This window comes from Acinonyx jubatus, chromosome D2, assembly GCF_027475565.1.
Source record: "Acinonyx jubatus isolate Ajub_Pintada_27869175 chromosome D2, VMU_Ajub_asm_v1.0, whole genome shotgun sequence".
NCBI classification, from domain to species: domain Eukaryota; kingdom Metazoa; phylum Chordata; class Mammalia; order Carnivora; family Felidae; genus Acinonyx; species Acinonyx jubatus.
The window spans coordinates 5,533,758-5,554,951 of NC_069393.1; the positions used below are offsets into that span (position 1 = coordinate 5,533,758).

The 21,194-nt window shown below is 49.5% G+C and overlaps 1 long non-coding RNA gene across 6 annotated transcripts; it reads right to left on the reverse strand.

Moving 5' to 3' along the window:
• Positions 1-1,502: 1,502 nt before the first annotated feature.
• Positions 1,503-17,060, reverse strand: LOC106982553 (uncharacterized). 6 transcript variants are annotated; one of them, XR_008292245.1, is made up of 3 exons: positions 13,267-17,060; positions 13,041-13,157; positions 1,503-12,728 (listed from the first exon to the last, which is right to left on the reverse strand). It is a non-coding gene; the product is annotated as an uncharacterized LOC106982553 (long non-coding RNA). The 6 variants fall into 6 exon arrangements; XR_001431378.3 differs by having other exon boundaries at positions 1,503-1,698; positions 12,541-12,728; positions 13,041-17,060; XR_008292246.1 differs by having other exon boundaries at positions 1,503-2,016; positions 12,541-12,728; positions 13,041-17,060.
• Between the last annotated feature and the right edge of the window lie 4,134 nt (positions 17,061-21,194).

Genomic DNA, 21,194 nt, shown 5'->3' on the forward strand with positions numbered 1-21,194 from the left:
AACAACGGTAAGAGAAGGGGCACCGAGTGTGGGGAGAAGGCTTTTAAGTTCCACTTTAGAGCCATCTGTGTGTTGGCAATTTTTGCAATGATCTCTACCGCTTTGATAACAAAGGCCTTTTCAAAGATAGCAAACAATGGGAAAATAGTCCAAAGCTTGCGTCGATGCCCCCGGAATTTTAGTCCATGGGACGTTCGGTAGAGTGAGCGGTTCACTTGCATTTACAACATAATCACAGTACGTAATGCACGTTACCTAATAATCATCACGACGGAGACCAGCATTCCCATATTAACCACGATCCAGCACGCACGTTGCATAACAGTCTCACGTAAGAAACCGCTTTCTGCAGAAGCACAGGATGGACACGTGGGCATGAGCTTGGATCGCCCCGGCTCCAGCTGATGAGACAGCCCCTGTCCCTCTGGCTGTAATCACAACCCCCGCTCCACGTCAGGCACTGGCTGAGTCGCATCGCAGACATCAGCTCTCATCTTCCTGGTAACTCTCGGCTGTTGGTTCCACGTCTCTGTTTACAGACGAGGAAATCGAAGCTTTGAAAGTTTACCCCATTATTGTGACAGCGACACTGGCACCCTCCGGGCCACAGCACGAAGTTCTCCCTCGGATTACGCTTCCCCATCCTCCCGACAATGAAATGTGAGTAGAAGTGAGGTGTGTCGTTTGAGGCTCATGTAACCTGCGCTTTCTCTCACCCTCCGCGAGGAGATCTCCGAGGCCCTAGGGGTCGGCGAGCCTGGGCTCTTGAATCGCCACCTGAGGACCGTCACCCACTGTCCTGAACTGGACGTAAATATCAGTGCTAAGGCTGTGACATCGGAGGGGTTCTTTGTTACTGCTGCCCGTGTTACCCTAAGTAATGCAAAGTGCCAGAATGCAGTTGGATTTCAAAGGAGAGAGGGCTGGGCCAGGACGCTGGGGCCATTCGCCTGCAAAGCACGCTCCCTTCCCGCCATGCTGAAATGCTCCCAAGCCATACCGTGTAGCTACTCAGCTCATCTGTGGCCTTAGCCAGCCACCGGCCCACCGTGGGGCCTGGGACCCAAGCCAAGAGGCGAAACGATAGGGGTCAGGGCAGACGGCACCCCAGCCATGCAACAGCTCCCCAGCTACCTTTCTCTGCACAGAAGAGGAGGGGGCGGGGGGCCCGGGGCGGGGGGCTCCCAGACAGGCTGCAGTTCATCAGCAGTGTCTTCGGGAATCGCTCCGCCAGGGAAGGCTCTGATGCCAGCTTCACCTCCCGTCTTCCTCCATCGCCTGCCTCAGCCCCTGCTCTGCGACGGCTGATACTCAAACCGCTGTGCTTCCCACCGCTTTCCCTCTGGGAAGCTGTGGGCCTGGTCGGCGATGGCCTTCTTGTCTACTCGTTCCCCCAGCCCGTTTCTGGTCACAGATGGAGGGATGTGATGAGCCACCGAGAATCCGAGGAGGAGGCTGTCTAGTCCAAAAGGGGCTGCGGATGTGGGAGTCGGGATCAGAGCTCCAAAAATATTCTGTATTTCAGAAGCTGTCTTATCCCCTGCGTGGCTGGGTGGCCCAGAGAGATCCATTGTCCGGTGAGGGGCCCTCGTAATGAGCTGCGGGGAACAGAAAAGCCATCATCTTTGGGGAACACGGGATGTGGCTTCGATTTTGGGTATATCTTTGGCTCCTTTGTTTAGGCGTGGTCCCTGCAAGCTAAAAAGAGATGTATACCACACAAATAAGGGGAGAGAAGCAAGGAGAAAAAACATTCGAGGGGTCTTTGCTGACCTTCCGGGGGGTGGGGGTACCTTAGAGGAAGGCTCAGTTCTTGGGCTATCCGTTAGCCACTGCTCTGCCCGCCCGCACAGCTTCCCGGCACCCTCCGTGAGACAGCGGCGTGCTGGTGATAGACCTCTCATCTGTGCAAGGCCCCGGAGGAGTCAGCTCAGACCACGTCAGCTCTCACTGCATGACTTCCATGAGGACAGCATGGCTGGCGGGTGGTCAAAAACCAGAAGCGAGGCCCAAACCCTGGAGACAAAGGCGGAACTGTCCGGTCCAAACCAACCATAGCCACTGGGGAATGAGAACAACGTGCTTATGTGGTAAGCCCTGCAGAGAGATACTTTTCTAATATTTTCCAAGACCTCAGCTTTCTTTTCTTTTTTTCTAATAAAATCCTACGCAAGACAATGTTACACGGCAGTTGCTTCACCAACGTTGCCTCACATTCTCGCCGGCAGTATTAGCGTTTAACCATCCTAGAAAACCAGGATATTTGTATCCTAAAAACGCAAGTCATTAATTTCCTCTTTCAGTTCTAAGTGTTTCACTGGTACCTCCAGAAGCTTCTGTGAAATCTGGTAAGAAGAAAGGTAATCGATAATGTTATTTTAGGGGGCACCCGGGTGGCTCAGTTGGTTGGGCATCCGGCTTCGGCTCAGGGCACGATCTCACGGTTCATGAGTTTGAGCCCCGCTTCAGGCTCCGGGCTGACAGCTCAGAGCCTGGAGCCCGCTGCGGATTCTGTCTCTCTCTCTCTCTCTCTCTCTGCCCCTCCTTCACACTCTGTCTCTCTCTCCTTCTCTCAAAAATAAATAAACATTTAAAAAAACTTTTAAAAAAAATAATGTTATTTTAGGATAAAACACTGTATTAAATTTTTTTTTAAAAAGAAAAGCATTTTTTTGTCTCCATTCTAGTTGTTTAAAGAACTGCAATCATTGGGAATATTTCTTGGTTAAGTAGCACGAGTGCATTTAGCAGCGGTATCCTTTTCTTGTTTCTGACAACGTAACTTTCCGTACGTTGGCGCACTCCCTAGCCTGACAACAGATACCTCCTCCAGTTTGTAGGACACAGTCGCACTTCGTTCCAGACTCCCTGGGAGGCACTGAGGATCCGGCGGTGATCAGCTCAGCCCTCGTGGACCTTATGCTCTGCTGGAATGAAGAGATGAACTCCAAGAAGCTGAGCCGCCATGTCGACTCCTACTTAGCAGACCACCCTTGCTGCCTAAGGTACAACATTTCAGCTGCATACCCACGTGCCCCAGAAACACAGTGGGAAACCTGAGCCAGCCTTCCTCGTGACTTCAGGCCTTGCCCCGACTCCAGTGGAGACAAGCCAAAATGTTTCAGCTCCCAACCCAGGGCAGATCTCAAATATGACACGTGACTCAAAAGCAGCCGGTGAGATATGGCCCCTTCGGCGAGGGTCTGATTGGTTCCAGAGGAAAGAGTTTAGACAGCCCGGCTCAGAGCACACGTCTGGAGGGGAGTCCTCGGGGCCTGGGTTTCTGGCAGGCCTCCGGGCTCAGGGACCAGCAGGGCTCGCTACGTGCTCACACGTGAATGCTGTGAGACACGCAGCCCGTGGAAGCCAGCGGGGCTGGTCCCACCTGCAAGCTGCTTACCTCGCTCCACCACCCCCTGAGGGGGGGAGGCTGGAACATGTTTCCAGGGAGTGGCAGCCTCTTAAGGCTATAATAATGTCGATCAACTCGAATGGACTAATATCACAACACTGTGATGGGGTCTTCAAGAAAAGATACTAAAATGGTCGCGTTATCGGAGAGCTGAGCACGCTAAAGTTGACCGTCTTACTCTGGGCCAAGCCAAGTGGTGAGTCAGTCAGGGACAAGGCTGACATTTTCTTTTCAGCAAGTCATATTTCCTTCCATTAAAAAAAGTAATGGAGAAGCCAGACCCCAAACGACAAACGCTGTAAGATTCCACTTCTACGAGCTCCTGAGAGGAGTCAAATTCATAGAGACAGAAAGGAGACCGGTGGCCGCCAGAGGCTGGTGGGTGAGGGGTGGAAATGGGGAGTTAGCGTTTCATGGGGACAGACTTTCAGTTGGGAAGATAAGAAAGTTCTGGAGATGGACGGTATTTGATGGTTGCCCACGGTGGGAACGTCCTTAATGCCACTTAAAAAATGGTTAAAGTGGTAAATTTGCGTTCTGTATATTTTATCACAATAAAAAAAGTTATGGAAATATTCGCTCTGATTCTTTAATTAGATCCTTTGAAGATGAATTGTGTTCTGTTTAGCATTTTCTTTCTGTATGTGGGCTGGCCTTTCCACAAGGCATCAGACAGAGACTCTTGAGGACAGAGACTATTATTTATCCTTTGAGCCCCTCAGCACCAGTACAAATCCCTAATATATAATGTGGGACAAATGTTATTTGAAAGAAAAAAAAAAAAAGAATGAACAAATGGACCCAGCATTGCCTCATCAGCAAAGGTCATGTCACGGCACCGTGTTTTTTCTAAAAACATGTTCACAGAACAGTAACAACAACAAAGACAAAGGACATTATTGAGCGTTTTGCATTCAGAGTAATTAAGATTCTCAATCCAAAAAAAAAAAAAAAATTGTTAAATACTCATATGTAGTCATAGTGAAAGTTTCCTGCCTACATTTCCCATAAAGCTCTTACTTCACTCTAATAAGAGGTAAGAGTGATGAACAAATGAATGGCTTATCCTTCCTGGTCCACGGAGTTAGATTTTCCCCATCTGGATATCAGAGCATTCCACGCAGAGAAAGAGAGTGTCCTGCTGGTCCCTGAGGAAGTAAAGGAGGCACCTAAAGTTGGTCCAGCATCAACGTCCCTTTCCGGGGCAGCTCCCTCCTCTGGGTGAGACAGGAAGTGATCACTGGCCACCCTCCCACTGACTCAGCCGTGAAACCTTTACAGTAATTCGACTTCACTACACTGATGCTTCCTTGGGCGAAGACTTTCTCGTTTTCTGGTAAAGCAGATCTCTGAGGCGCGAGAAACCCAACAGCGAGAGAAAGGAACAACAGAAAGCAATGCTTGCCTTACTCAAAGCCAGAGAGCATGGATGGCGGAGAGAACTGAGATGCCTTTCTCCCTCAGCTTTCTTTTCAGTGCTGAGCAACCCTCCCAGTGTCCTCAAATTCCTAAGGGTTTTTGTTTTTTTTTTAATCTCACATTTTGGTACTAAATAAATCCAACCATTTGTGCACTCTAGTCCTTTTTAGCAAAGAGTGCGTTAGCTGTTTTCTCTGCAGAACAAAACCAAAACCCCATCCAAATGAAAAGCTGCACACAAAAATAAGGGATGTCTTCTGATCAGTGCAGTAGAATTGCCATGAATTCGGTCAGGGTTCCTGGCCTGCTTCACCATTTTTTTTTTTTTTTTTTTTTTTTTTTTGGTGGCATTAAGTACATTCACGATGCTGTGCAGCCATCACCGCCATCCGTCTCTAACGTTTGGGGAGATCTCAAAACATGTAATCATGGTGAGAAAGCTTTTTCTGGGCTCAGAAATTCGGAATGACAGAAACTATCATTTGTGGCATTATCATGGAGGAGAATCTGAAAAACCTCCGGCCACAAAATACCTAGATATGCTGTACAAAAATAACACACACGGTTTTAAAAGCACAGCTGAGATCAGTAAAGGAAATCCCTGAGGCCAAAGCGGGCTGAACACCGGAGCAGGTGCGGACACTTTGGCTGCCTGTGCAGAGGGAGCCCTGGCAGGGAACAAAGTCACCTTGAGCTTCAGAACCACAGGCCATGCTTCACGCAGCCTTGGGGTTTAAACTGACACACCTGTATGTTCTAGAAAGTCCATGCTGATTAGATAGCATCAAAAGAGTCCCAATCTAGTAATATCACAGGGGCACTTGCTGAAGCAAATGAGAAACTTCTCTATGGAAACAGATCCCCAGCCTCGGCCACACAAGATTCCCATAGTGCACGTTCTTTGAAATGGAAGTTCACAATCAAAAACTACAAAATGCTTCAAGGGACATGAGCACGAAGAACCAGAGCCAACAAACACGGCAGGCAGTAATGAACCTCAGGAACCCCCAAGAACATCAGATAATGAAGCTCTCAGAAGAGGCTATAAATTATGCCTAAATGAATTTAAAAATGTAAAAGGGAGGATCAAAATTATAAGCAAATAATCAGACTCTATTTAAAATTAAAAAAAAAAAAAAAAAAAAAAAAGACCCAGGGGCACCTGGGCAGCTCAGTCGGTTAAATGTCTGACTTTGGCTCAGGTCATGGTCTCACGGTTCACGGGTTTGAGCCCCAAATCAGGCTCTGCACTGACAGCTCAGAGCCTGGAGCCTGCTTCGGATTCTGTGTCTCCCTCTCTCTGTCCCTCCCCTGCTCACGTGCATGCTTTCTCTCTCTCTCTCACAAAATGAATAAACATGAAAACATTTTAAAAACCAAATTTGAAAAGTGACCAAATATAACTTCTAGAAATGAAATGTGCATCATTAAAAACAAAAACGTAACGAATGGGTTTTAAAGATCAGCTTAGACAGCTAAAGAGAGCTTTGTGACCCAGGAAATGGTTTGGAAGGGGATCACCTGGAGTACAGCGCACAGAGACAAAGAGATTTTCAAAATGAAAGAGAAGTTGAAGACATGGAAGATGAACAAGAAGCTCTAGCAGGTATCACACTGGAGTTCCAGGAAGACTGGAGCAAGAGGCGATATTTTAAAGACAGGGGCTGAGAATTTTCTAGGGCAGGATGGAAATCAGATTTCAGGAAGCAAAACTGGTTCAAAGCAAGATAGACAAAACTAGACACAGTTTAAGGAAAAATTGCCAAAGGGAAAATCCAAGAGCAGAGAGTTGGGGGGGTGGGGGGGGGGTAGCTTGACATAGACTTTTCTGTAGCGACGATGGAAGCCAGAAGTCAGTGGAACCTTTTCAAAGCACTGAGAGATACAGGATGAGCTTACTCGGTTTACAAGCTAAACATAGCAAAGGAAAAAACTCAGGCTGTCACAGATCCTACTCAGGGTTAGTCGTAAAAAGTTACTTCTGTAGGAATGACAGACTTCATAGGGATGTGATCTGCACAGGGTCACTGCTCTTGGCCCAGCGCTCGGCGGTCACCAACCTGGAATTCTTGATCATACTGAACAAGGAGGCCTGCCCTCCCGTTTTTCACTGGACCCTACGAATTATGCAGCTGGTCTTGTTGGCAGGCCCTGAGGGCCTTGTACCACTCAGGAGCAAGCAAGCAACATCCTACACAATGTGTGGTCAAGTTCTTTAAAACAAAGCAAGCATTCTGCAGAAAAATCGAAGTCTTGTAGCTTGAAAGACAAAAAAGGACTCATGCAAATATATGTGACGGAGTTTTTCAACTACAAGCGCTCGTGTCCCTTGTACATGGGGAGAGAAGGGGAAACCAAGCTCTGTCAGGGAAATTACCAGAAAGGAGTGAGAAAGTCACCAAAAAGCAAACACCTGTTAAGCCAGGTGACTTGTATGCATGCACCAAGGAGCCGTGCAAAATCCAGTGGCTAGAGAGAGCTGATGTTGGTGGAAAGAAAACTATTTCTCTTAAATCTTCAATAGGAACACTCCACGGCATCACTGGTGAAGTCTAGATAGTGGTCCAAATCAGACAGCTGGAAACACACTAACGCCAATCAATACAACCTAGAGGAAGTCCCTCCTCTGCTCCTTCGAATTAGACAAGGACCTTATAACAGGTAACGACGAGGAGAGGCTGCTGTAAAAAGTGTCACGGTGCATCCCGTTTAGTTCTCTCATTATCAGAAGATTCTGGTAATATAAGAAGGTGCCTTAAAAGGCAGTACTGGTATGAACCTATCTGATTCATTATTTTTTCAAAGGCTCAAGTTTATGACCTTAAATGATAGTGGGCTCTACCCATTAAAACAGCTTCTCACAGTTACCCTGACTTTTGAAGAAATGCAGAGTTAATTAAACTCTGTGTATCATATTTGCAGCCATCTTGGTCCATTAGGCGAAAGGAAAAAAAAGTATCAGACGTCTAATAGAAAGTACCATGTCTCGGTCTAAAAATTCAGAGTTGCAAAATACATAGGCTCGTAATATCAGAATTAAAATGGAAACTTTTCAACTGCAGTTTCTGAGGTTATGTGGGTGGGAGAGAGTAAGACGGTGAGCCACAGTGAAGTGGCAGACGAGAGAGAGAGACAGAGACACAGACAGAGACACAGAGACAGAAAGAGAGAATGATGGATGCAAGTCTATACTGGGTTCTGGGGTCCTGGGGGCCATGTCTGTAGTTTTTCACTGGGGATAGTTTTTTGGGGAATGGCCTGTGACTGTCCTCATTGAGGTAGCAAGTGAAAGTTTCCTAGGATATGAAACTAACAAGCATTAGTAAATTACCCAATTGGGTATAAATGCTGAGCTCCTTTCAGTGAGCCATCCTCATGCTGGAAGGGGGGAGTGTGGAGGGTCCTTTGGAAGCCTTGCACCATAATGTAACTCTTCGGTAGTCCCAGACACTCCCTCCCAGATGGGACCTCTATCCTGCACAGCATGGCACAAGGAGTAGAAATTGGGGAGTGGGTGGGATGAGTTCAGAAAGGGGGCTCCAAATTGGCTGCACCTAAGCATCCCCAGCGCCCACACACGCCTGATTCTCACTCATTCCCTCCTTCCCCAGAGAACTCTCTGAAATTGGCTCTCTTGGCCGGTTTCTTTCCCTCCCGAGACAAGCTATGGTAGGAGGTGGGGTCACTGGCACATCGGAGGCATAAACAAGGATGTCTGAGCTCAGGACTTGCTAAAGACACCAATAATGACCTTCTCATCGCGGCCTCCGCCTCCATGCTTAGCCTCTTCCTCCTTCGAAGATTCCTCCCGTTTGGCTTTGATGGCCCAACGTCCACTCCTTCCTCTTTCGGCTTTTGTACGGCATCTTGAGTAAACGATGATGCTATGATCCAGCGTGGGCTTCTCTGCGTGCTTTGGGGATGTACGTTTTGTGGAAATAACAAAAAGAACCTGTTTCTGCTGGTTTCCCATTCAAAGAAGACTAAGGTTTGGCAGTAGTTTGCTTATTGGTCTCTAGCCGGTTGGCCTAAGATGTGTGCCTCCATCAGAAGGAGCACCCCACCTCTCCCAGGCCAATGAATCTGACTAATTGAAATACAGGATAAGCACACTGCAAATATACTAAGAGGAAGAGAAGAGGACAAGGTAACAAGTCTTAGGACAACGGAGATAAAGGGAAGAAAGGATGGTGACTTCACTGGTGGTGCATTCTAGAAGAGTCCCTGGCTAACACCCTTCTCCCATGCAGGGTCCCCTTGTGAGGATGGCAACCCAGGGACTAACAGCCAAAGTTTCCAAGTCAAGATCTTTTAAAGAGCTGGTGCACAGTGGGCCAAGAAGGACATTTTTTCAAAACGCGGTACAGGTACACAGGAGACGTCTAAACACTTCCAGAACATTGCAGGTAGCACCGATCAGAAAGCAAGTTCACCCTCCTGCTTACTGCTTATTTATATTTAGTATATGTACTGAATGTGCCTCTTGCACTACAGCCCCTGGGCATGTAGGAGAAATGATAATTTTTTTTTTTTTTTTTTTTTTGAAAAGGGCAGTCCCTGCTCTTAGGACTTAGGGCCCATCATCTGCAAATGCATGCCAACGCGAGCCAATTCCGGGGATCATTTTGTATGCCTGCGTGCCTTTTTTCCTACCAAAGTTTCTGGGAATGGCTGCATGAATGTGATTTGAAAGAGGGCTTCTGCAGTCAAGGCTTCCACAACCTAACATAGGAGGGAAAATTCTGGGCAGACCGGCTAAACTAATCCTATTTAGGCAGAGACTTATAGAGATAGAGGAGATGTGTCTACACAGTCACAAACACATCCTGCCAAGGGACAAGTGGGTTGTTAAATATCATTTTTAAGCTAAAGAAAATCTCTTTAAAATGCACATTGTGAGGAGCTTAGTACAAAGATCCAAAGCCATAGGAATTGCATCTTGAAAAATGCACAGGAGGGGTGCCTGGGGGGCTCAATCAGTTAAGTGTCCAGTTTTTGATTTCAGCTCAGGTCATGATCTCACGGTTCGCGGGATCGAGCCCCAAATCGGGGTCCGTGCTGGGCGTGGAGCCTGCCTGAGATTCTCTTGCTCTCTCCTTCTGCCCCTCCCCTGCTCGCTCTCTCTCAAAAGAATAAAGAAATAAACATAAATAAAAATAAAAATGCACAGATGGCAAAGCAGAAAACTACATAGATTTGATATTTTGGTAGAAAACTTTGAGGACTGCGCCAGCAAAGGGAAGGCTGAATTAGCACATCGACGCTGTTCCAGCCTGGCCCCTGCGAGTTCCCGGGTGGCCCACCCAGACCAGAATAGTTGTCTGCAGGAAAGGTAAATCACGGCGTTCCCAGCAGCTGGCACACTGCCAACCTCCACTTCCCATTCTTTCACTCTCTCTCCTACCCATGACCTGAAGCAGGAGGAACAGAGAAGGAAAGGTGGGGCTGGAGGACACGGGGGCTCACGGCAGAACCAAAGCCACCCCGTGACCTCTCAAAGGAAGAGTGATGAAGAACCGTGGCCCTGAGTTTGAATCCTGCCATCCCTTCGGGATGCTTCCAGTTCCAACAGCCACTACCTGCGGCTGTTTTTCAGAGCATTGCCCATAGGCCATTAGACAGCTTTGCCTGCCTACAGAAGGAACCAGGAAAACGTGGGAACGGTTAAGGAGCAGCCCTTACCCAATGACCAATGGCTGATGACAGGATTAAAGCCCGCATCCCCAGGCCTCCAGGGGGAGCAGCCCCGAGGGGCCCGCACTTCAGAAATCCCGTGGGCAGAGTCTGCAGGGCGCGGTGCAAGATGAAAATGCAAGTCCCCTTTTCCAAAGTTGTTAAGAATTTCAAGACAGCAACAGCAGAGCGTCAACCCAAGCACAGGGCCCTCCTGAGCACGGGGCCCCACAAGGGCACAGGGTGCACACCCACGAACCCAGCCCAGCCCGTGGGATTAGGTGGAACCCATCAGCCCAGGGACTTCTCGGAGATGGCCCCTGCTTGGCTCGCTTCCCGGTCCAGCTGCTCTCTCAGCAGATTTCTCCAGGAATCACTTCCCTAACACATCCCCTGCCTGTGAGTCCTCATCTCGGGGTCTGCTTCTGGGAGCCTGACCTGAGACAGGACCTCAGGTGTGCTCCCTGAACTTCTTGAAACCTCAGTTTCCTTCATCGGTAAAGATGGCAGGAAAACAGAGTCTCTTGTTGAGGTACTGGGAGAATCCCGTGGGATAATGCGTGGAAAGTGTTCAGCACCATGTCGGGCCATGAATGCTAGCTAACATCATTTTTGTTATAATGACCAACAAAATTGAGTGCCCTTGCCTTCACAAAGGGACTCTGGGTAAGTAGAAGCCCGCCTGTTCCCTCTGTCCCCTGTGCTTGGAAGACCACACCTGAGCCTATGGCCCAAGTTTTGTCACTAAGGTTTGACAAAGATAGAGGCATCTGAGAGGGGAAGCAAAGAAGTCCCTTTGACAAGATAATTAGAACAGAGTGACTCTGACGTAAGGGTGCTGATCGCCCTAGCTAGCTTGGCCAAAATGAATTACATGTATGATGAGATTACTTGACAAGATCCTTCTAGAAGTGCTAGGTGTCATCAGCCCCGGAAGTTCTTCTGAGACAAGAGAGATGAATGCGAGGCCACCATGGATAGCAGAAGTTGTTGGAAGAGGACAAGAGTGAGTAGCCTTCTCTTTACTGTCACCCGCATGCCTGAACTGTCAACACCACAGCCTAAGCAGACATCTTGTTGGAAATCCTACCTTTTCTCACACAGCGGGTTGGTGCTGACCTTAAGAATTTCCCAAAGACCATAATTGGCCTCCCTCTCCAGCCTCTCAGACTTGTCTAGGCCAAGGTGGGGTACAGGGATCGAGCCCTTCCCATAGGAATCACTTGTGCTTTGGAAAGCTCTCCATCCATTGGAACGCATATCCCTCAAACACACAATCACAAAACCCCAGTGACAGCCAAGACTCTATCCAAGCCAAGACTTTCTTAACCACTTAGAATCCAACAAAAGAAAGGCCTTTGGGACAGCCGAAGTTGGTTTCACTGTATCAGGCGCGTATTGACTGACCTGGTCGGCCCTCCCTCTGTGGGAGGCATCTGAGGATACCAAAATACCTGAGACACAGCCCTGCCCTCAAAGTGGCTCACAGGTTCATCCAACTGGGTCAGGGAAACCCAACTTTTCTCTGACGTGGGAAGACATGGTTTTTGGATGACCAGCCCACATCACATGGCACGCAGATGAGGAATCGCCCCTGCCCTTAGCCCTTTGCTTCTTGATTCCTGATATGACATATGGAAATGGATGGCTGGAGCAGGCTCCTCCCCTTCCCCGCACCCAGGCATTCCACACTGTTGCTGTTCATATCAAAAGAACAGCCATGGCATCCCTGGTTACTTTCTGGCGTAGGGCAGGCAGTGACTGACCGAATGAATGAATGAATCCATCAATTAATCGGCCAGTCAACCCACTAACTAACAAAGATACTTGGGAGTGCATTTTCCCAAAGAAACAACACTGTGGGTGGCGAGTGGCCCCAAGGCAGCCCCACACCCTGACTCTAGCACCAACACAGCTGAGATGCAGCTGGGAACAACTGGTCCATTTCAACTCTACTCAACATACTCCTCTCCACGAACTCCGGGAGCCCAGCTGCAGTCTCACGTGGTAGGCTTGCTTCACGAATGGGTCCCTACCTGACTTTTCCTGGCCAAGGCTTGCCCAGAACAGAAGGCGGTGCTTTGAATCAGCAGGGCTTCAAGTTAAGGTGCTTCTGAGGCTTGGCGAGGCGCCCGGAGAGACAGCCAGACTCACTGAGGGGCAGCTCTATTTCACGGAGCAGCCTTGTCCAGAGGACAAGTTTGGGTTTCATTGGACTTCTCACCTAGAATAAGGTCCAAGTGCTTCTCACTGTAATGCGGCACTATGAGACATCTGTCACCGTTCTGGAAAGGCTATTTTTTCCCCCTTTGATTTGCTTCACAGCACGGGCTGTTGTTGCAGCGAATTGGGGTGGGTAAATCATGGCCAGTGCCACGTGCAGTCTTCCCTCCCGGGACTCTCTCAGACACCAGCAGAGTCCCTCAGAGGCACTCTTGTCCCTGGGAGTACTCTCGGCCATTCCCTTGTATCCCTGCTTGTCAACCGGTCCCCACACCAGCCCCCTCGCAAGCAGCGCTTTCTGTGTCTTGCTCACCTGATCAGAGCCCCGCGATTGGATGCGCTCACCATCCCTGCAGGTGGGGACACCGTCGCTGCACCTGAAAGTGGGTACCTGCCAACTCCTGGCCGTGACACGTCAGAAAACGGTTCCCTGCAAATAGCGAATTGGAAGCACTATACCCACCATTCAGAGCCGTCGCAAGAACCGTCACGCGCATCCAGCCCAGACCCTGGCATGAGGTAGATGTTTTCTGTCGTACCTTCGAAGCAGTGGCACACGGTAGGATGGACAAGCCTCCTGCTGGAAGGAGGTGCCTCGTGCCTGGAGATGTGGTTTTCCTTTCCAACCTACCAACCGCCGGTATGTAGAGATCCAAGCTCAGGACCAGGATCAGAATTTCTGAATTCTCAGATTGAAGTCATTACTCACACGCCATAAGGATCATAGAAGAGGTATCTGCTTTGCAGAAATTCTGCAGAGGGGGCTCTTGGGTGGCTCGGTCGGTTAAGCGTATGACTTTGGCTCAGGTCGTGATCTCACGGTTCACGAGCTCCAAGCCCCGTGTCGGGCTCTGTGCTGACAGCTCAGGGCCTGGAGTCTGTCTCGGATTCTGTCTCCCAATCTCTCTGCCCCTCCCCCACTTGTACTGTCTCTCTCTCTCTCAAAAATAAATTAAAACCTTAAAAAAAAAAATTCTGCAGAGGATTCTATAGTTCTCAGACACCTTCACTTGCATTCTGGCCCCCTATTTAACAGAAGCCATTTGCCGCCGAAGAAGTTCATTACTGAAGCTCATAAATACAATTTTTCCCTTGTATAAGTCAGGGTTCTCCAGAGGAACAGACCAACAGGGTGTGTGGAGAGAGAGAGAAAAGGATTTATTTTAAGGAACTGGCTCACATGATTGCTGGCAGGTCTGAAATCTGCAGGGCAGACTGGCAAACTGAAGACCCAGTGAAGAGTTACTTTTGCAGTCTCAAGTCTTGAGGTAGAAATCCTTCTTCCTTGGGAACCTCGGGTCTTTCTCTCTTAAGGCCTTCAACTGATTAGATGAGGCCCACCCATGTTACGAAGGGCCATCTGCCTTCTTCAAACTCTACTGATTTAAATGTTATTTGTACCTAAAAAATACCGTCACAGTGACATCTAAACTAGTATTGGGGTACCATAGCCTATCCTGGTTCATACGTAAAATTAACCATCACATCCCTTTAGTATTTGTAATCCTTGTCGCTGAGCCAGGTTGACGTACAGAGGAATGAAGCGTCAGAGATGGGGCAGAGAAACTTATAGGGCAAAGCTTCTTTCAAAATGTAAGCTCCTCACTGACTCTAAGCTACTAGAAGGAAGGGGCATGTCAGATTGGATTCTGATCTCCACCTCCAGGCCCAGGGCACGTGAGAGATGCTTCATGAACAGTGAGTGCATGTTAGCCTCAGGATCTGAACGAGCCCGGACCCCCATTCCAGCCCTGCGGCAGATTGGCTGTGTGGCCTCGTTCTGATTACTGAACTCCGTGCCTCGTTTTCTTGTATGGAAACAGGAATAATAAAGTGAGAACCCTAATCCATATGAAGATTAGGTAAATGAGTATTTGTAAAATGCTTACACCGATATCTAGGTGTTTGTTAATAGAATACACCTCTTCCCCAGCTCTGGGCCACAGATGATATTGCATTGGCCATTTAGTGGCACCACTGCCCCCAGAAGTTTGAGCTTGTTCTCATCAAGCCTGATGGAAGGTCCTTGCATCCCCTGGTCCACGACAAGAGTACAGGGTGCCGTGCGAGGACCCCTGGTTCTGAGCACACCTGCCTGCCCACACACAGCCCAGGTGCTGATCACGAAATACAGCCATCCTGCCAGGGAATTCTGCCCGGGACACACGGTCCTCACACGCTGTAACCACTCGCAACCACCGGGAAGAGTAGAACACAGCAGAACAAAGATCTGCCTTTATCTTTGCAAGGAATGTAGAACGAATGACCTCCTCTCTCTAGATGGCCATTTTCCCTGTCTCACAACTTTGAGTTTGCTCAAGGATGGTGTTGGACCTAGGCTGATCATTTAATTCCGTATAATGTTTATTAGTAACGGTGATCAGAATAATGGCACTGGCTCCACCCATCAACCTTGCATTCAACCCAATTTTATTTTTTTTTTCTAAATTTTTTTTTAATCTTTACTTATTTTTGAGAGAGAGAGAGAGAGTGGGCTGGGACCCCTCAGATCCACTAGCAGAGGCGGCAGCAGTAGCAGGGGTAGGGTGGGGGCAGGGCTAGGGGTGGGGAGGTGCCGCTAATTCAAAATGGCGGGAGATGAGAAACAACAGAATGGACCTGTCTGGAGAACACAGGCTCTTTCACGGTAGAATTCATCCTTCAAACCAAAATGTAATGGGAGCCAAGTAGGTGAAGGCCGAGCTGCTTTTATTAAAGCAAGGGGGGAGGGGGTGGGGGCAGGAGGTAGGGCTCTGCTTCTGTTCTGCTCCCTGGACCCTGCATCGACCACTTGCCTGCTGAATGGCCTTAGGCAAGCTAACCGCCCCTCTGGCCCTTCCTTCTTTCGCCCTTGAAGCAGAGAGCATGCTTCAGAGGACTATGTCGGAGAGTGAATACAATGGCATACAGACAGCACCAAGCATAATGCACAGGATTTACTAACAGCTCCTACCCCTCCTCTTACCTGGGGTGAGTGAGGTGAAGAGGAAGCTAAACTTTGTTCCCTAAAAGGCTCCCGAGCTCCAAGTCCTTGTCTGGATAAACTATATGGGAGACCCCAAAGGCATCAGGGTGTCGGGGCTGGGTCTGCCTTAGACCCCAACCGAGACAGAACAGAGAGTGGTAATGTCCCTCACGGGGTCATAGGTCACCTGTTAATTCCATCTGCCTTCCGTCTCCAAGGGAGCAGAGGAGTGCTGGATCTCTATTCCCTCCTCTGTGTTCTGAGATCCTTCCACCGATGGGTTCTGGTGAGTGTCCCCGAAAACTAAGGACCCACGACCCTAGGTGGCCAGTGTCCCCGCAGTTCTCTGGGTTTGGGAGCCAGCAAGAACTTGCTCCTCACTGCCGTCGGTCTTGGGCATTTTCCTTCTGTGCTCTGGGGCTCGAAGGAACACGGCCACATGCAAGTTCAGCACAGATTTTTCTCCACGGAACTGGCTCAGCTGTTACACCTTCTAAATCTCGGTCCAAAATGAAGCTTCCGAAATTGGATTCCGCCCCCCAATTCCACTCTACTGAAGGCAGTTCAGTAAATCTCAGGAGGTACACTCTTCAGCCCTCCCACCCCAGCCATGAACTTCCCCAAACCCCCTGGTGGCTGCCTTCTTGTCATTGCTGAAATATCCATTTGGGATAATTTCCCAAACCACATTGTTATTCTTTAAATTAAAGTCTTCCTGGAGCACCTGGGTGGCTCAGTCGGTTAAGCGTCCGACCCTTGATTTCAGCCCCGGTCATGACCTCACAGTTTATGGGATTGAGCCCCGGGTCAGGCTCTGCACTGACAGCATGGGACCCGTCTGGGATTCTCTCTCTGCCTTCCCTGCTCGTGTGGGCTTTCTCTCTCAAAATAAATAAATAAGCATTTAATTAATTAATTAATTAATTGGTTAAAGGCTTTCTGGCCAAAACAACTACAAACAACGAGTTCATTAACATAGCCCGGTACACAACTAACATACTGGATGACAGCAATACTTAGATATACAAATAGAATCAGGTGGAGAGGAAAAAGGCATATCCTTCAAGAGATTTTTTTTCAAGAGCAACACAACAAAATATCTGCAAAAAACTTAAGATTCAGGCAAAATGTCTCAGAGAAAAACCTTTAAGAAATTAAAAGAAGGGGCATATGGCTGACTCAGTCGGTGAAGCATCCGACTCTCGATTTTGGCTCAAGTCACGATCCCGAGGTCATGAGATCAAGCCTCACATCAGTCTCCTCCCTGGGCATGGAACCTGCTGGAGATTCTCAACCTCCCTCTCTCTCTGCCCCTCTTCAACTCACGAGCTCGCTCTGTCTCTCTCTCTCTCTCTCTCTCTCAATAATAAATAACAAACATTAAAAAAACTTTAAAAAGGGATCAAAGATATAAAGTACTTAGATATAAAAGTACTTAGAAGAAAACACGTCAAATTCCTCTAGAACCTTGGAGTATGGTTCTCTTTTATCAGAATCCGTTAAAAAAGAAAAAGACATTGCAGTATTCTACCACCTAATTTTTAAAAAACGTATATACCTACACACACAACATAAGCAAAATCAAAAGACAAGAACACGGGGTAAGTATTTGCAAGCCCTGTCACAGAGAGCTAATCTTTCCTTAACATAAAAGGAGCTCCTAGAAAATAGTTAAGGAAAAGGATCAAGCCAACAATGCAATTTTTGTTTAGATGGGCAAAGGCTACGGGTGCAGAGGCAGCTCATAGAAAAGGAAAGGCAACGGCTCCTCAGAGAACGGAATGAGGCTCAGGCCCACTTTAATGAGAGAAAATGCAAATTAAAACTGCATTGAGATGTCTCTGCAGCGAGGCTGCGGGGAAAGAGGTCTCTCCTCGATTCCCAGGGGCTGCGTATATCGCACAACCCCATTCAGAGTATCCGGAAAGCCTTGTAAATATCATAAACACACTCACTTGTGACCCAACAGTCCTACTTGCCGGAATTCGTCCCACAGACGTACCTGCACATACAGGAAATGTCCTGGGTGGCACTGTTTGTAGTAGCCAAACCTTGGAAGCAACCCAAGGGTCCATCAGTGGGAAACTAGTTAAACAAATTTATGGTGTGTCCATAAATAGGACACTATAAAAGCTGTAAAAATGAATGGAGACACTCTTTAGGCACTGATTTGAAAGATCTCCAAGATATACAATTAAGTGAGGAGAACAAAGTCCAAACCCATTTGCGTAGAATGCTTTTGTCAGCCTTGTCACAAGGGTATTCTGCTGTAGCTTCAATTTGCACTTTTCCTAACCTAAGTGAGATGGTGGGTCCTTCCCGTTCTTTTATGACCATTTGTATTTCCTTTTCTTTTAAAAAAATTTTTTTTAATGTTTATTTATTTTTGAGAGAGAGAGAGAGAGAGAGAGACAGTGTGAGAGGGGTAGGGGCAGAGAGAGAGGGAGACACAGAATCCGAAGCAGGCACCAGGCTCTGACCTGTCGGCACAGAGCCCAAAGTGGGGCTCGAACTCACGAGCCGTGAGATCATGATCTCAGACAAACTAGGACGCTTAACCGACTGAGCCACCCTGGCGCCCCTGTACTTCCTTATCTGTGAAAGGAGGAAAGAAAAAGAAAATGCTTGTGTGCATGCGCACACACACACACACACACACACACACAGAGGCATGATAAAAATGCCCAAGAAACTACTTGGGTTGGGTTGAAGGGAGCAAGGGTAGAAGTCTAGCTTTTTCGAGTGTTGATTTTTGAACCAAGAAAATGAACGATCCATTCCAACGTAAAAGCAAACTAAATTTGGTCTTTCCCTACCGATTCCTCAGGCTCCTGCTAAGCCTATCGTTTTCACATCTGTCGAGTATTTTTCCCACCTCTAATTGTGACTTTGGAGGAAGGGGCGAGGTCAAGGGTGAACGGGCAGCGGCAGGGGGGTGCCCACAAGACAGAAAGATCACCTCATGTGAATGGACTCCTGCCCAGTGAAGTCAGAAGAGGGGCTATTTTCACAACAAGGGGAGCCAGTGCCCACTGTGGAAAGAAACTGGCCACTGAGTGGGGGGCATCTAGACAGAGCAACTTCAGCCACGGACCGCAGGTTCCTGCCACCAGCTGGGGAAAGAGCAGGCTCCCAATTCCAGAATAGTTCCTCTCCAGCCTTCAGTGCGGCGGCGGGACCCAGCCCCGACCCGATTTCACCGTTGTGTTCAGAGCTTTGCCTGGATGACGAATGTGCACCCTGCTCTCACGTTTGGCTCAGTAATCTGCATCTCTCTTGGAGCGCCCGGGACAGCAGCCTGTCCCCGCCGCCCCCAGCTTTAAATATTTTCCCAGCCTGAGGGGACCCCCGGCCACCGCTTTAAGGTTCTACCTTCCTTTACGGAAGAGCCAGGGCTGGCCAAGGCTCTGCAAGATGAGCCGGCTCATCCGACGCACACGGAAAGGAAAAAAGCAAACCAGGGGTCCCCAGAGCTTCGGGTCCCCGCAGGCCTGACGCCTGCATTTTCCTCGCTTTGCTCGGATTTTATGAGCTCAGAGCACGTGCTAGAAGTTAGCAGAGCGGCTGCCCCAGGAAAGAATGTGCTTGTGCCCCCATTTGGGACTTCAAGGGAAAGCACGGAGCGGCGTGGGAGCACAGGGAGAGGGGGAGATGCCAGCTTCTCCGGTTCCCGCCAGCCTGGACGTTGTCCACATGAATGAGCTGGTTGGGTTTGGGAGGCTCCGGTCCCTAAGAGTGAGCAGCAGGCTGGAGAGCACGCATTTGTTCTGTGGCTGACAGAATCTGGGGGGAACAGATTTATCACTAGGATCCTGGCTCAAAGGGGGCAGGAGACGTGGACACTGGCCACCCGGGAGGGGTCCTGGAGACAGAGGGCTGGAGGCTGGGCATCGAGCAGAAGCCACGGCCCTCCGGCCCCTCCGCAACCCCGCTGCCCGAGGCATCCCCTCCGTGGGTCCCCACCATCAAGGGCTGCTCTGTTTCCCTAATTAAAAACGGCAGAGGAAGGGAGACCCTGGGCCTGGTTCACAGACTCAGTGACAGAGAGAATATGCCACGTTCCCTGGGGCTGGTGACTCACCCACTCTTCCGAGCGGACATGTGTTTTCCCTGCTGTCCGCAAAAGCACTGAAGAACCGGGGACCATCGGTCAAGGCCAACACGCCATTGGTATCAGGCATAGGCAGGCCACACACCAGGAGGCCCTGGGCAGGACATCCGAGGGCAGGACTTCCCTGCACCCAGCCCATCGATGTTCCTCATGGGGACACTCAAGACTGCAGCCTCCAAAAGACTTCATGGAGTGTGGTCCACCGACTGGACTAGTCCACCGACTGGTCTTCCTACCCTCATCCCCCCCATCTGGCCGGGACCGGGCAACTCCTGGACCAGGCAGCTCATCTCCTCCCCAAGGGCCGTGGTTGTGCCTCAGCATCGATGACCCATCTTTCTTCATGACAGGTGTCTCACAAAGACCCTCCCGCCCTTCGCAGACCTTAGATCCTGAGTGGGCACAAGAGGGCCCGTGGACGATTTCCAGACTACGACGTGCCTGAGGGCCTCCCCTGCAGAGTGAGAGCCCTCACGTGTCACCAGCCTCACCATTCACGCCCACACCTGCTCCAACGTTCCCATGTCCCTCTGGAAGTGTGAGCCCCACGGTGCCATCCCCTCCCCGAGGTTCTCTGAACAGGGCAGAGGGTGTCAGAGCGCAGCCCCTCAGTTACTCGTTGGCTGAATATGTGCCAAGCACTGTGTGCTCCAAGCTCTTCGAGTAGAGTTTCTAGCATAGGGTGGCTCTGTTGAGTCGGGGCAAAATGTGGCAGCCCCGGACTTCTCTGGTTTGAAATTCAGAGTTCTCGGTCTCTCATACGTGCCTGTGGGACCAGGCCCTGTGTGCATCGGAGGTGACCGCCATGCGGAATCACCATGGGAGGTGAAGCTTCAGGAGGAGGCGGCTGGGAGCGCAGCAAGCCGGGGCTCTGGAAGCCGGCCCGCTGACGTGTGCCCTCCTGCCAGCCTGCTGCCTGACTCAGCATCGCCCTTCGTGTCTATTCACAGTCCGAGGGCCGTCGTGAGGGAGTATTCCAGCTCCCACACTGCGTGAGTGTGAAGTGAAGCTCCGAGCCTGGACTCCACCATGAAGCAAGTCGCAGGCACGTAAGGGACCAAGTGCCCCCGTTAGAGCCTGCACGTCAACAGAGGCAGCACGGGGAGAAACAGGCAGATAGGCAGCAGTGTTGGATGAAAACTCCGGGAAGTGTGACCTGTACCTGAGTCCGGACTGACTCCCAAGTCCCTGTGACCTACGGCGGATGTATTAGGCATCTGCTGCTGTGTAACAAATTAGCCTACGCTTAGCCGCTTAAAACAGCAATGGCATTTCTTATGTTGCAGTTTCTGTGGGTCAGGAATCCAAGAGTGAATTAGCTGGATGGTTCCGGTTTAGTGTCTCTCCTGAGATTGTCATTAAAATGTCAGCAGAGGGGCGCCTGGGTGGCG